Below are 15,555 nucleotides of genomic sequence, written 5' to 3'. Positions count from 1 at the left end.
GAGAACAGGCCCAAGTCAAGATGAAAAGACCTCTCCTTGGGTACTGAGTAATTATGGAATTATAGTTTACTAGTGACTTAAGGGGTGGAGGATTTTGTGTGTGATACTTAGTAATTGATTGCGGAATAAGTGACTGATTGAGTTAATCAAGACTTTGCCCCAAGAGTGGAAGACTTTGACTATGTACTTTGATAAGTGACTGATTGAGTTAACTTAAGAGTGACTATTTTACTTTGAGATTATGTTGTGAGTATTATATTGTGATTTTCTGTGATAAGTTGTAATATTGTGAAAGTTTTGCTTTGATTTGTTACGGAATAAATAGTTATCACTATACTGTGTAATCAGAACCTTAAAAGCTATTCACAGTAGCATTCTTCTAGAAAGCTGCTTGTGCATGGCATTACAAGAGTACACAGACAGGTTACAAGCAGAAGTTACAAGAAAACAGAGAAACATTTCAACAGACAGGCCTCTAACTGTCTGACTATTACATCCATACCTAGTCAGTTACCAGAGAGGGAAGCATCAACATCTGGGTTTTAAGAAAAGCCAGGTGGCTCTCAATGGCTGCCCGTCTTGTCTGGTTAAATCACACAACACTTCTCAAAGTGAACACCAAAACAAAGCCTCACATCAGTGTTTATATAGCCTTCTCCTGGCTCAGAGACTGTCACAACCCTCTTGACCCACTGCCCAATCAAAGAGCACCAAGGTGTGGGCATTCCTGAAAACCAAGCCTCTCCCCACAGGCTCCAGGTGCACTTAAGCCTATCAAAAGGCCTAGGGGCAGGGAAGATCTTAAATTCTCATTCCCATAACAACACCAGATTGAGGTCTGAATGTGGAAAAAAAATGGGGGGGGGGCAGAGTTGAGCCTTTTACCTCTTTATTAAATATTTTATCTGGAATTCTAGGCATCATGGTAGCTATCATATTAAACATTGTTTCTTTTAATTAATCCAGACAGGCAGATAATTGAACAGCCACTGAAAACCAGGTCCTGATTTTGCTTTGGTTTTTAAGGAAATCATCATAGAGACATAAATAGGAGAACAGTTGAGGTACACTGTCAATAGGGGTGGAAATGGGACATTGTGAGTAAATTACAGACCTTGATGCTCTTATAGCGGAAAGAACACTGGATTTGAGTTTAGTTTTGCAAAACTAGACCAACTTCTGGACAAACAAAATGCAGCACAGTTATCCCATCCATGTTGAGACTTTCTCCATCAAGGTTTCAATATATCTCCGGTTGGCATCAGAAATTAAATGGGAATTTTGGGGGAGTTTTATGAAAGCTGCAAATTACACACAGAGGCCAACAGACAACACAGAAAAAGTTTAGAAATTCAGAAACGAATAAAATGTATGTATAGTATTTTTAAAAGACTTCTTTACAGCCATTCTTTCTTATTATTTTATTTTATTTTGCTTTTTGGAGGGGGAAGGTAGGTCACTTGGGGTTAAGTGACTTGCCCAAGGTCACATGACTAGTTTTTTTTTTTAAGTGTCTGAAACCTGGATTTGAACTCAGGTCCTCCTGACTCCAGGGCCATTGTTCTATTCATTGTGCCACCTAGCCACCCCGCTATACATATAGCATTATATAACATCAACATTTTTATCTTTTAATACCATAAAAATTTTAGACTTTCTCTGGCATAAAGGGAGAGCCAAAAAGTTTTACATAGATTTTCCAGATGGGGGTGGGATGCTGAGCCCCTAACCCACTGATATGGAAGGCATAACTGTTGTTAACCTGAAAGTTTGGTTAAAGGAGGCAAACAGGCAGCTAGGTGGTGAAGTGAATAGAGCACCAGTCCTGGAGTCAGGTGGACCTGAGTTCAAATCCTGCCAAAGACACTTGACACACTTACTAGCCATGTGACTTTGGGCAAATCACTTAACCCCAACTGCCCTCAAAAAAGCAAAAAAAATAAAAATAGAGGAGGCAAACGGATAGGTGATATGTAAATTCATATGGTTTATTCTTAAAGGTAGCCTAAGCTAGTGAGCTTATATATAGAAGGAGCCAAAACGTAAGTTCTGGCTGATAAAAGAATGACCAAAATTTTATATCCTTAGGACACTCCCAGGATGTCTGTGTCCTCAGATTTATGGTCTCCATATGTTTTTAACTATACTACAGGAAAGGAAGTTTCTTAGTTGAATAAGTTGCAAATAGGAATTGACAAGACAGTTGACAAAGTAGTGTCAGTTGGAAATTACTATCCCAAAATATCTGAATTTCCTCCATATATCATATGCCTCTGGGATACCAAGATAAGACAATTCCCACCACTCTGGTTGCAGGCATCCTGTCACAAACTGGTCTTTGAAGTTGCTGACACAGGAAAGGGCCTTTTTAGAGCAAAGTAAAGCAGTCTGATTGATTAGTTCAGGTTTTGACTCTTATTGGGGGTTCAAATGATCTGAAATTATTATTACTGTATTGCAACTTTAATTTATTTATTGCCTTTTGGAGGGCAATTAGGGTTAAGTAACTTGCCCAAGGTTACACTACATAGGCTTTACATATACAATGTAAATAAACACAGTGCTCTTTCTCTGGATGTGGATAGCATTTTCCATCATGAGTCTTTTGGAATTAAGACCAGGTTCTGAAGAGTCATTGTTGAATTAAAAAAAAAAAATTTCTGAGTTACTTGACACAACTCAAATCAAGTTTTTTTCTTTTTTAAAATCTAGTCCCTATTTCTATTACTTCACTATCTATCATGCCTTTAAGCATGTTTCCTTATCTAGCACAACCCTATTGTTTTCTGTCATGAATGCCACTCTTTTAGATTCACCAAACATCAAATTCTACTTTAGCTCATTTTAAGTGTGAATAGTTTTAAATATTTCTTGTAAACAACTCGTTAGATTCTTAATCCTAGCAATTCTAACATTGTCTGATTTTAAATTCATAATGATACCCTCTTGTTTTATAGGCAAGTCCTTCTAATTCATAACTATTTCCTCTCTCCCCTGCCCCCAAAAAAGGTGGTGGTACTGGGAGGAAGAGATAAAATCAATACTAGTCTATATGAATTCCTCAGTTTTACTGAAACAGCTCCCTCCCAAATTTGAAGTACACTCTTCAAGAAATATAGGTTATAGGTGTAGAGTGACTTAAGAGCATAGATGTGGCTAAGGTACCCATAAACATAGCAATCTAAAACCTAACACCTCTTTATGGTGCAGGGTTCTATCTGCCCAAATCAATGTTGTCTGGAATCTCCCTATAAATTTCTGGGGAGTGTTCGTCCAAACCCTAGAAAATAACCATCCATCTCTTAGATAATATGCTTTCTTTTTTATTTCCTGATTTTTTTGACAGCCATTGGGGTTAAGGATTAGACGGTTAGTTTTTCCTGTGGGTGGAGCTGGTGTGTCCGAGACCAGAACCAAATTCAGAGCCTCCGGGGTGCCCCTCAAGAAACATTATCCACTGCCCTCCCAAATCACGACAGTAAATACACCACCTGAAAACCTAAAAAAAACGACTTGTCAATTATTGGAATACTTGAACGTGTAACTTGTTCATTAGAAAGAAAAATTCTGAACAAAAGCAACACACAGAAAAACGACTATTCTACTGTTTCTTACGTAATTGTCAGGGGAGAGCGCGAACGCAGTCCCCCACTACCACAAATTATGCAGTCGAGTTTCCCGCATTTGGGGAAATCGCAGGGGTCAGCCCATCCGGAGTGCAATGGATAAGCCTCGCCCTGGGGAAACCACCTTCGTGATCATGGAATCACCCCTGCCAGGTAAGTATGCTATTTTTTGCTACGCTTGCCCTCTCCCTCGATACATCCACACATTAAGAACACGGTCATTAACACAACAGATTGACACCCCACACAGCAAGCTCCAGCCACGCAAACTACACAAATCTCAAAGCATTTCAAGCGTCGCAACGTAGGTAATCTGTATTTTTCTGAAGGAGTAACTAGTTGGAGAAAACAGGCCCCAAATACTTATTTGCATGCTCCCGCCTCCTTTATGACGTCATTCAGCCCCCGGAAGAATAATCGCCTAATAAATCAATATTCAAAGCAAATCGGACCTTGGACCAGGCAATGAGCTGTCTTATGCAACGTTAGGCACATCATCATTTCTCTGAGGAGAGAGCAGGTTCATTTTACTGTTGCGTTGGTTTCGTTTTATTTTTTTATTTCCGTACCGAGGCCATCCTAACTTACAATTAATCCAGTTCTCCATTCGCTTCGGTTCTCTGAACTTTTCCGAATCTGTCCTAGCTCAAGGCACGCCTCTTCCATGAAGTCTTTTCCCACAACTTCCCTAGCCAAAGAAGTCCGAGCTGTGGGCATTATCCCCTCTTCCATCCATCCACCTGATGGGGTACCTGGGGTCTAGGTCAAACCAACTTGTAAAATCAGTCTGTGTAGTTGTAACTACAACTTGTCCTTTACCACCCTTGACCTCTGCCCCTTCTCCCTATCCCACACTCCACCTAGGCAACACCCTGTGACCCCTTTGTTCTTAATCTCTTCATTTCTTCTGGGCCTGGCCCACACCCTCCTTTGTCCTTGCCTTTTGTCTCCTTTGGCCTGGCCCAAATCTTACCTAAACTATCTATTCACATGCTCCTCTTGGTCAGCTCTGACCTTTGTCTATGCACTGAGGCCCCTCCCGTCAGGTCAGCCCTGACAATGGCAGCCCTACCCTTTAAAGGTAAAAGCCTGTACCCCTCTCACTTGCAGGTCCCCTAAAGTACTCTTGCCCCCTTCTCATGGAAGCTTAACAATAAACTTCTACAACTCTCACTCCAATTAAGCCTGAGACCTTGAATTCTTTCCAGACGATATTGCAGGTTTTCTGGTCTTAGATAAGATCAGAATTCCTGCTGAACCTATTGGGATCTTGTCCCCCATCACACCCACCTGCCAAACGATTTTCCTGGCCATGTCATTTCCCTACTCTGGCATTTCCAATAGTTGCCTTATGTTGTAGGGATAAAATAGAAACTCTGACGATACTGAAAAGCTCTTCCTGCTGTCTATATGGTTCGGCCAGACTGGCCTTTCTCCCCTCACTCACGAAGGACACACTCCAATTCCTCTGGATCTTTGCCTTGGCTGTCTCCCATACCTGCAAGGCACTTCCTCTTCACCTTCCACCCTTAGCATCCCTTTTTTGCTTCAGGACTTAGCAAGACTTTAGGACCTTTTTCGTATATACATAAAGCCTTTCTAGATTTCACATCCCTTCCCAAAATTAGTTTTTATTCTAATTTTATGTAAACATACAAATTATATAAAAATGTATAGTCTTACATAAACATGATAAACTTCAACGAACATGGCCATTTCCATATACAAAGGAAAAATTACAGAGGCTTACCTATGAACCCTCAGTTGTTTTTTTTTTAAGTTCAATAACAAAATTCAATGTACTCCTTTCATCCTCTGTCTGTGCCTTCCAATGGAAGGACACCGTCTTTATTTTCAGTTTCTTTCTACCAGGAAAAGAATTATGATAAATATTTTCGCACATTTGGGTCTTTTTTGGGAAAAAGGTTTTTTGCTTTGTTTTTGAATTGTTAAGCTTTTCCTACAATTTAGAATTGCTCTATGTGAAGTCTGTATTTCCTATTGCTATTCATAAATCACTCTATTTAAATTAATTTACTTTATTTAAAAATGTTTTTCATTATGTATTTAACACAACTAGTGGCAGAAGCAGTGTGGGAAAACCGAGGAGATTTTGGGATTTACTACCCCCAAGACCCCCTTCCCCAATCTAGGTCTTAACCTGCTTTGGTAAACAGTTACTTCCCAGGGAAGTTCCCTCTACAAATGAAATTAACGAGTTCAAGTCTCTATCCTCTGAACATAAACATCAATAAAATTGAACATACAAAGAAAAATTAAACAGAGGAAGGATATTGCTTAATAGATTTGGATCTTTTAAACTTTTGTTTTGTATTTTTAAACTTTTTAAAATTAATTTATGTTTACTTTTAGTTTACATGATTCAGTTCCGCAATCCCTTGAGTTTCAAATTTTCTCCTTCTCCCTCTCCCTCTCCCTCTTCCTCTCCTCCCTCCTTCCCCCCCTCCATGGTGGCATACAATCAAATAGAGGATCTGCAAATATCTTCACATTAAACATTAGTCAGGTTGTAAAGAAACATTATAACCAATGGAATGAATAATGGGAAAGAGGAAACAAAACAAGAAAGAGAACAGGTAGTTTGCTTCAATCTGCATTCAAACTCTGTAGTTCTGTCTCTGGATGTGGACATGTCTTTCCATCATGAGTCTTTTGGAGTTGTCTTATAACCTTGCATTGCTGAAAAGAGTCCAGTCTATCATAGTTGGTCATCACACATACATTGTGTCTGTAATTGTGTACAAATTTCTCCTGGTTCTGCTCTTCTCACTCAACATCAGTTTGTATGTCTCTCCAGGTTATTATGAAGTCTGTCTGCTCCTCATTTCTTACAGCATAATAGTATTCTATTACATTTATATACCACAATTTGTTTAGCCATTCCCCAATTGATGGACATCCCCTTCCAATTCTTTGCCACCACAAAAAGAGCTGCTATAAATATTTTTGTACTTATGGGGCCTCTTCCCACTTCTATGCTCTCTTTGGGATACAACCCTAGAAGAGGTATTGCCGGGTCAAAGGGTATGGACTTATTTATAGCCCTTTGGGCATAGTTCCAGATTGCGCTCCAACATGGTTGAATCAGTTCGCAATTCCACCAACAATGCATTAGTATTCCAATTTTTCCACATCCTCTCCAGCATTTATCATTTTCCTGTTTTGTCATGTTAGGCAATCTGATAAGGTGTGATGTGGTTATTATAAAATAACCTCAGAGTTATTTTGATTTACATTTCTCCAATCAATAGTGATTTAGGGCATTTGAAAGATATGACTATAGATAGCTTTAATTTCTTCCTTTGAAAACTTTCTGTTCATATCCTTTGACCATTTATCAATTGGGGAATGACTTGTATTCTTATAGATTTGACTCGATTCTCTGTATATTTTAGAAAGGAGGCCTTTATCAGAGACACTGGTTGCAAAAATTATTTCATAATTTTCCACTTCCCTCTTATCTTGGTTACACTGGCTTTGTTTGTACAGAAACTTTTCAATTTAATATAATAAAAATTATCCATTTTGCATTTCATAATGCTCTCTAACTCTTGTTTGGTCATAAAATCTTTCCTTCTCCATAAATCTGAGAGGTAAACTATTCCTTGCTTTCCCAGATTGCTTACAGTATCAGCCTTTATACCTAGATTGTACACCCATTTAGACTTCATTTTGGTATACAGTGTTAGGTATTGATCTATGCCCAGTTTCTGCCATTCCAGTTTTCCCAGCTGTAATGGTAATGTAATTTGAATTTGAAGATCCCTTTGTGTTGGCAAAAGTAGCAGGTACTTAAGTAACTGATCAAACCTCTTATTGGGGAACAGAGGGTATGAACTACTGTCTCCTGGTAACTGACATAACAGGAAGGGGTTGGCTGAAGTAAGTAGGTAATACTGTGTATATAAGAAAAGCCCCAGAGAAGCACAGTCAGAATTTCCTTAACACTGAGATCTGGTGGCAGAGCAGCTACAGAAGAATGGAGATCTGAGTCCTGAGAACTTGTGGTGGTGGAGCTTCCTCTGGCCAGAGCCCAGAGCCAGGAGCCCAGGTGACTGAAGCATGACTGGGATGCTGAGACTTTGTTTGTGGCTTTGTTGAGCCTGGAATTCCCTGGAGCAGAAATGGTGAAGGAGCTGACATGGACCAGACCCTGTGAACTCCAGTGTGGAGCAGGACCTCCCCAGACAGCTGGTCAAGGAACTGGGAGCTGTCTGCCATTGAACCCAGGTCACAGTCTGGTGAATCTAGGTAGAATCTGGGACCATGGAAGGGGATCCAGGGAATCTGAGAACAGGCCCAAGTCAAGATGAAAAGACCTCTCCTTGGGTACTGAGTAATTATGGAATTATAGTTTACTAGTGACCTAAGGGGTGGAGGGTTTTGTGTATGATACTTAGTAAGACTTTGCTGAATAAGTGACTGATTGTACTTTGAGTACTTTGACTATTGTACTTTGAAACTACTGATAAGTGACTGATTGAATTAATCAAGACTTTGCCCCAAGAGTGGAAGACTTTGACTGAGTACTTTGAGACTACTGATAAGTGTCTGATTGAGTTAACTTAAGATTGACTATTTTACTTTGAGACTATGTTGTGAATATTATATTGTGATTTTCTGTGATAAGTTGTAATATGGTGAATGCTGTATTTTGAATTATGCTGTACCTTGATTTTCCATGTAGGTTTTGCTTTTGTTATAGAATAGAGTGATCACTATACTGAGTAATCAGAACCTTAAAAAAGCTGTTCACAGTAGCAGTTCTGGAAAGCTTCTGTGCATGGCATTACACCAGCAGTTTTTGTCAAGAGTGAGTTCTTAACCCAAAAATGTTTTGTATTTTTAATTTTAATTTTATTAACTTATCTTGCTAGAACATATGGATAGGGCCCAGAGGACCAGTTTTAGGCTTATTTCAGTAACACTCTAACTGAAAGCCAAGTAGAATTAGCTTCTATAACTGCAGGGGTGGGTGGTAGAGGAGGGGGAGAATTAACTCTCTACCTAGGGAAGACTGAGAGTTAAGAGTTTCAAGACTAAAGTTAAGGAGAGAGCAAGTAGAAAATAAAAACAGAAATTGTTTTTCTTTTTTTTCCTTGGTTCAATGGCCTGTTCTCTGACACAAACCCTTCCCTTTGATTACTGTGTCATCTCAGACTTCATCATCTCTGTCAGCATGTTTTTATATGCATTTGTAATGGAAATGCAAATTTAAAGATCTTCCCTGCCCTTAGGCCCTTTGATAGGCTTAAGAGACTCTGAGAACCTTTCTTGATTTGAAAATATACTCTGCCTCCTAATAGGCTGAATGTGGTCACATGGAGCCTGTGGTAGGGGGCTTCATTTTCAGGAATGCCCACACCTTGATGCTGTGTGATTGGGCAGTGGGTCAAGAGGGTGGTTACATTCTCTGACCCAGGAGAAGGCTATATAATTCCTGATGTGAGGCTTTGCTTTGAGGTTCACTTTGAGAAATGTTCTGTGATTTGATCAGATGAGACTGTGGGAAGCCATTGTTGAGAGCCCCCCCCTCCACCGGCTTTGAAAAACCCAGATGTTAGGGGCGGCCAGGTGGCTCAGCAAGTAAGAGTACCGGCTCCAGTGTTGGGACGACCTGGAGATCGAATCCCAGGCTCGGACACTCAGCACCACACCCAGAAATAAGTGGCCGTGTAACCTTGAGCAAGTTACTTAACCCTGATTGCTTAAAAAAAAAAACCCAGATGTTTATTTGGTATGGATGTAATGGTTGGGCAGTTTGAAAACCTGTCTACTTGAATCTGTTTCTCTGTCTTGATAATTCTGTCTGTATATTCTGAAGTTCAGGGTTCTGACCTTTTCCCCTGAACTAGGTAAACGATACATATTTGACTGATTAAAGTAAGCTTGTTAACCCATTTTGAGTTGCTTTCCTTTAACAAAGCAGATCTAAGAACCTGTGTTGTCAGCCACCCTGGGGACACTGGGGTGCTTGCTGATACAGCTTTTCACTTCTAAAATTTTCTAATCCCCCTCTCATACAGTGTAAACCATGATGTATAACAAAGATTTTTAAAAGTATAGGAAAATGAACCAACATATCTTCAGCATCTGGCAGTATATTGCAGTTAGTTCTGTTTAATGAAGCAAACAATTTTTTTTTTATTTAGCATGGACCAAGTGCTTTTACAAAGTATGTATTGGGTCAAGCAGACAATAGTAAGCTAAGAAAGCATGTTCCCTGCCTTTTAAGAGCTGTATAACCGAATGTAATGGAAATGCAAATTTAAAGATCTTCCCTGTCCCTAGGCTAAAGTGCACCTGGAGCCTGGGGTGGGAGGCTTGTTTTTCAGTAGATACTTCTTGATTGGCCAGTGGGTCCAGAAGGTTGTTACATTCTCTGAGCCTGGAGAAGGCTATATAAGCCCTGATGTGTAGCTTTGTTTTGGGGCTCACTTTGAGAAGTGGTCTGTGATTTGATGAGATGAAACTCTGGGAAGCCGTTGTCCAGGGGGGCCCCCCGCTCCCCCCCCCAGCTTTGAAACCCAGATGTTGATTTGGTATTGATGTAATGGTTGGACAGTTTGGAAACCTGTCTACTTGATCTGTTTCTCTGTCTTGATAATTTTGTCTGTATATTCTAAAGTTCGGGGTGCTGACCTTTTTCCCCCTGAACTAGGTAAACGATATATGTTTGACTGATTAAAGTAAGCTTGTTAACCCATTTTGAGTTGCTTTCCTTTATCAAAGCAGATCCAAGAACCTGTGCTGGCAGCAACCCTGGGGACGCCTGCTGCTACACCGAATGGAGAGTGGGGTTGGAGGTGTGTGCCACTACACTATGTATGTAATGTATAATAGAATACGGAGAATGCATAAGAAAATTCAAAAGTATTACTAAAGGTATGACTAGGGAAATATCTTTCCTTTTCATTTAGAGATTTTCATCTAGACTTTTAGAAATCGTATTAGACACTCCATAAATGAAGCCTTGTTGAGGTTTATGACAGGAAGGCAAAAGACTGATCAACTATGAAAACTGACTTGCTTTAAAACATTTTTAAAGGAATCATGAAGGATATGGGACTTATTAACTGGTCAAGGTTTCAATAGATAAAAATAGAACAAAAAGCATATATAGACGAAAATAAAAAGATTTGGTTATTGTGGGTAAATTACGAGTCACTTGAATCTTTAGGGATTTGGTGTACTGTATTACGAAATGAAAAACTCGTTCCGTGTTCAATATTTAACAGTTCATGAAAACACCAACCCCAAATCTAAAAACGGTAACTGGTTAACAGCTTTGAAAACTGTATCTGAACACCTAAATTACACGTTCAGGTTATGGATTATAACTGAAGAATTAGCAAGAAAGTGACACTAGCAACAAAAACTAACCGCTCCCAAGAATGCGACATACTCCTAAAAGACTTCTGTTCTTCTAACGAATTAATCAGGGGAGAGCGCGAACGCAGTCCCCCACTACCACAAATTATGCAGTCGAGTTTCCCGCATTTGGGGAAATCGCAGGGGTCAGCCCATCCGGAGTGCAATGGATAAGCCTCGCCCTGGGGAAACCACCTTCGTGATCATGGAATCACCCCTGCCAGGTAAGTATGCTATTCCTTGCTATGCTTGCCCTCTCCCTCGATACACTCACACATTAAGAACACGGTCATTAACACAACAGATTGACACCCCACACAGCAAGCTCCAGCCACGCAAACTACACAAATCTCAAAGCATTTCAAGCGTCGCAACGTAGGTACAATTCTCTGACCCTCTAATCTGTATTTTTCTGAGAGAGTAATTTGTCGGAGAAAATGTCCCCAATCCTCATCTGCATATTGCCTGCCCCTTTTTGACGTCACCCACCAAGGCTGCGGGAGACCACTTTCTAACTGGAAGTAGGGGAAAACTGGGAAAGGAGTTGGGTTGTGCATGATTAAGCATTTTCTGATCTTAATGGGATGAAACCAGCATGTTTTCTCTTTGATTTGATTTTTACTTCTTATTCATTCATTCATTCGTTCGTTCGTTCATTTATTTGCCAAGCCCTTCGGAATTTGAAGAGCCAAACGAGTTGCCCAGTTTTCTCTATTCGCCTCCCTTCCCCTCTCCGCATTGCCGACTCCGCCCTAGCTCAAGTCAAGCTTTTTCTAGGAAGCCTTTTCCATCCCCACCCTCACCCCACAGCCCCAGAAGCTGACAATGCAATCTGGGCGCTCGCCTCAACTATTACAGCAGCTTCCTAGTTGCTCTCCCTGCCTCTGTCTTTCCGCCTCTCCATTCTTCCTCCACCCATCGGCCAAACTGATTTTCCTGACTATGGCCCTCCTCTACTGGGACAACGCCAGGGGTCCTCTTTTGCCGTGGGGATAAAATAGAAACTCGTCTGTTGGCTTTGAAAACCTTTCACAAATCGGCACCGATCTACCATGCCAGTCGTCTTATACATTATATCACTCCCTCTTATCTAAAGTTCGGCCAAATTGGCCTTCTTCCCGTGGTTTACCAAGTACACTACACATCCTCTTGCTGTGCCTGACTACGAAGCCTGAAATGTACTTCCTTTGAAATGTACTGTACCTGTCGAGTCCTTAGTTTGCTTGGAGATTCAGGTGAGACATCACCTTCTACATAAAGCCTTTTCAGATGCCCGTCTGTACCTCCCTAATGCCTTTCTTCCCCAAAATTATTTTTTTATTTTGCGTTATTATAAACCCAACAAACCTCGGTGAATACAAACATTTCCATATATAAACAAGAAACAACAGATTGCCTATGAAACTGTGAATTGCAGTATACTTTTTTAAAAAGTGTAACAAATTCAACATGCTCCTGCCAATGCTGTCTTGCTTGTCTGAATTTCCCTCTGTTCTTGTCTACTCTCCTTTTCTAAAAAATTGCTTCACTAATGTTCTTTCCTGCTCTTTTGGTATCACTATCACTAGGCTACCTGGCCTCCAAAAGCCATCCTTTGTATCAAATAACCTTAAACAAAAGCAACACCCATACATTGACCATACCTGGGCCTCTCTGCTATGAAATGGAGAGTCTTCTTTCCCAAAATAGACTGGTAGTTATTATCACATTCTCCACATTAATTTCCATTTTTGACATATATTTATTTGAAGAGGGGAAGGCAGGGCAATTGGGGTTAAGTGACTTGCCCAAGGTCACACAGCTAGTAAGTGTTAAGTGTCTGAGTCCAGATTTGAACTCAGGTCCTCCTGACTCCAGGGCTGGTGCTCTATTCACTATTCCACCTAGCTGCCCCTAACATGGTATTTATTGTCATCTCACAAGCTTACTCTTTTCAATAGCCTGGGATGGGGGCTAGGCAGAATAATAAAGCCTTGGTTTTCCTCATACTTTCTTTTGTGAAATGGGTCATATAAATCAATGGATAAGTTTCTGCACCCTTACAATCATTTGCTTGTTAGTCTTTAATCGATACAGCTAGGAAGGCGGCAGGAGAATTTCTGGCTCAGTACTGTTCTTGCCACTGTGATGGGAATGAAAATCACTCCGACTTTTGAGGCCACTATGATAAGAAGAGAACATTGGTCCAGTCTCTTTTTTGAGCGTCTAGACATTGTGTCTCAAACTTGAAGGTCACAGCACCTGCAAGATCAAGGCTAATAAAGAAGCTCCAACTCCTGTTTTGACCAGCTGGCAGACATTCTTATTGTTCTTATCTTCTATAATTTGTTTCCAGTCACGTGTATTCCCTTCCCTTTCCTCCTGCTTTCTGCAAAATTCCAGTTTTCTATACTGCTTTTGTATTCACATTCTACATAAGTTCCTGAAACTCATGCTCTAGGCTCTCTGACTATTTTTTGTACAGATGAATCTTCCTGAGCGTAATAAAATTCTGCAGATAATTGGTGATTTGGTGATTGACTGTAGTACTTAATCAATGGACTCTCTGAAAATTTTTATATTAAACAAGCATTTATTAAGTATCTTCTACGTTGCAGACACATAATGCCACACTTCAAGGGAAAGCTGGAATGGAGTCTTCCCCTACCACAAATTATGCAGCTGAATTTCTTGCATTTGAGGAAATAGAAGGAATGAGTCCAACTAGAATGCAATGGATAAGCCTCACCCTAGGAAAACCAGCTTTTTGCAAGACATTTTAGAAATATTATCTCATTTAATCTTCACAACAACCCTGGTAGGCATATTATCCCCATTTTACAGTTGAGGAAACTGAGTGAGACAGAGGTTAAGTGACTAGCCCAGGGTCATACAGCTAGAAAATGCCTGAGGTCAGATTTGAATGGAGGTCTTCCTGATTCCAGGCCTAATCTTCTATCTACTGTATCACCTAGCTGCTTACCTGGTAGGAATCCTTATAAGCAAAGCTGAAAACCAGTAAAAGCTTGCTGGGATTGTGAACTACCTTCCAAAGTTCTGAGTGTTCAGGGGTTAATAACATCCCAGTATAAGGCCCACTCAGAAATGCTATTGGATGTAGAAATGAATTGATAAGGGGCAGCCAGGTGGCTCAGCAAGTAAGAGCACCGGCTCCAGTGTTGGGATGACCTGGAGATCGAATCCCGGCCTCAGACACTCAGCACCACACCCAGAAATAACTGGCCGTGTAACCTTGAGCAAGTTACTTAACCCCGATTGCTAAAAAAAAAAATTAAAAAAAAAGAAATGAATTGATATCACTTCTTCAGGTTCCTGACAGTGTTGGCTGGTGACTAGAAGTACAAGCATGTGCTTAGAATCAGGGGACCTGGTCTTAAACCTCAGCTCTGCCACTTGTAATACTGGTTTTCTTAGTTATATTTCTATTCCTAGTGACATTTATATGTACAGTGTTAGATATTGGTCTATGCCCAATTTCTGCCATACTATTTTCCAATTTTCCCAGCAGTTTTTGTCAAATAGTGCATTCTTATCCCCAAAACTGGAGTCTTTGGGTTTATCAAACAGCAGATAACCATAGTCATTGACTGCTGAATCTCCTGTACCCAATCTATTCCTTTGATCCACTGCTCTATTCCTCAGCCAGTCCCAAGTAGCTTTGATGACTGCTGCTTTATAATACAGATTAAAATCTGGTATGGCTAGGCCACCTTCATGGAACTCTTTTGAACCTGAAGTATACTGATAACACATAAATACTGGTTCATATATTTTGGCTTCATGGAATATCCCTAGGATAAAAGGCAAATTTTGGAATAATATATTTTTATACTGAAAAAGTTGTTCTATGTAATATGTTAGATGCATGTTTTTTAATGATTAAAGTTACAGAGGGAATATATTGCTAGTAGTGCAATTTTTATCACAGAATTCCTAATCATACCACCCCTAGAGCACCAAGGGAAGGGATTGATTGGGGTTCTGCAGCCTATTCTGGGAAATGATGAATTAAGACATTGTTTACTGTCAAAATGCAAATACCTTGGAAGGGGTAGCAAAATAAGTATTATTAGCATTAATAATAACACCAGTGTGAATTAAGTTTTTTTTTAAATTGTTGACTGATATACAAAGTATATGGAGGGAAAGAAATTATATATATGGGGAAAAAATTGCAACCTTGTTAATATTTTAAATGATGACCAAAAGATCACCAATAACTCCTAACCTACTGTCTCACCTATACAAAATCTTTATGAGGGTTAGCTATTCGGTCAGGTGGTTGGCTAATCAGTCTACAAGCGTTTCTTATAAGCTTGCTCTATCCAGGCATTGTGCTAAGTACTGGGAATACAGAAAGGCAAAAATAGTTCATGCACTCAATTGATGGAAGGTAATTTCAGAGGGGAAAGCAATAGCAGCTAGGAGAGGGGAGGGAAACAGCCTCTTGCCTAGGGCATCCTTGATTAAGGTAGTAGTAGAGAAGCGGCAGCCACTAGGTGGCGCCATAAGTGCACAGGTCCTAGAGATCTGAGTT

The 15,555-nt window shown here is 40.1% G+C and overlaps 1 long non-coding RNA gene and 2 other non-coding genes across 3 annotated transcripts; all 3 read right to left on the bottom strand.

Moving 5' to 3' along the window:
- Positions 1-3,314: 3,314 nt before the first annotated feature.
- Positions 3,315-3,867, bottom strand: LOC138142283 (uncharacterized). Its single transcript, XR_011163394.1, has 2 exons — positions 3,616-3,867; positions 3,315-3,499 (listed from the first exon to the last, which is right to left on the bottom strand). It is a non-coding gene; the product is annotated as an uncharacterized lncRNA (long non-coding RNA).
- Positions 3,624-3,787, bottom strand: LOC138142311 (U1 spliceosomal RNA). Its single transcript, XR_011163401.1, has one exon. It is a non-coding gene; the product is annotated as a U1 spliceosomal RNA (small nuclear RNA).
- Positions 3,868-11,086: 7,219 nt separating the features above from the next.
- On the bottom strand, positions 11,087-11,250 carry LOC138142310 (U1 spliceosomal RNA). The gene has a single exon (XR_011163400.1). It is a non-coding gene; the product is annotated as a U1 spliceosomal RNA (small nuclear RNA).
- Between the last annotated feature and the right edge of the window lie 4,305 nt (positions 11,251-15,555).

Source organism: Petaurus breviceps, unplaced genomic scaffold (assembly GCF_028583685.1).
Source record: "Petaurus breviceps papuanus isolate PSGF00001 unplaced genomic scaffold, PetGlider_PUasm1.0 90556, whole genome shotgun sequence".
NCBI classification, from domain to species: domain Eukaryota; kingdom Metazoa; phylum Chordata; class Mammalia; order Diprotodontia; family Petauridae; genus Petaurus; species Petaurus breviceps.
The sequence above is the reverse complement of the archived record's forward strand: the minus strand, read 5'-3'. Positions and strand labels throughout refer to the sequence as shown.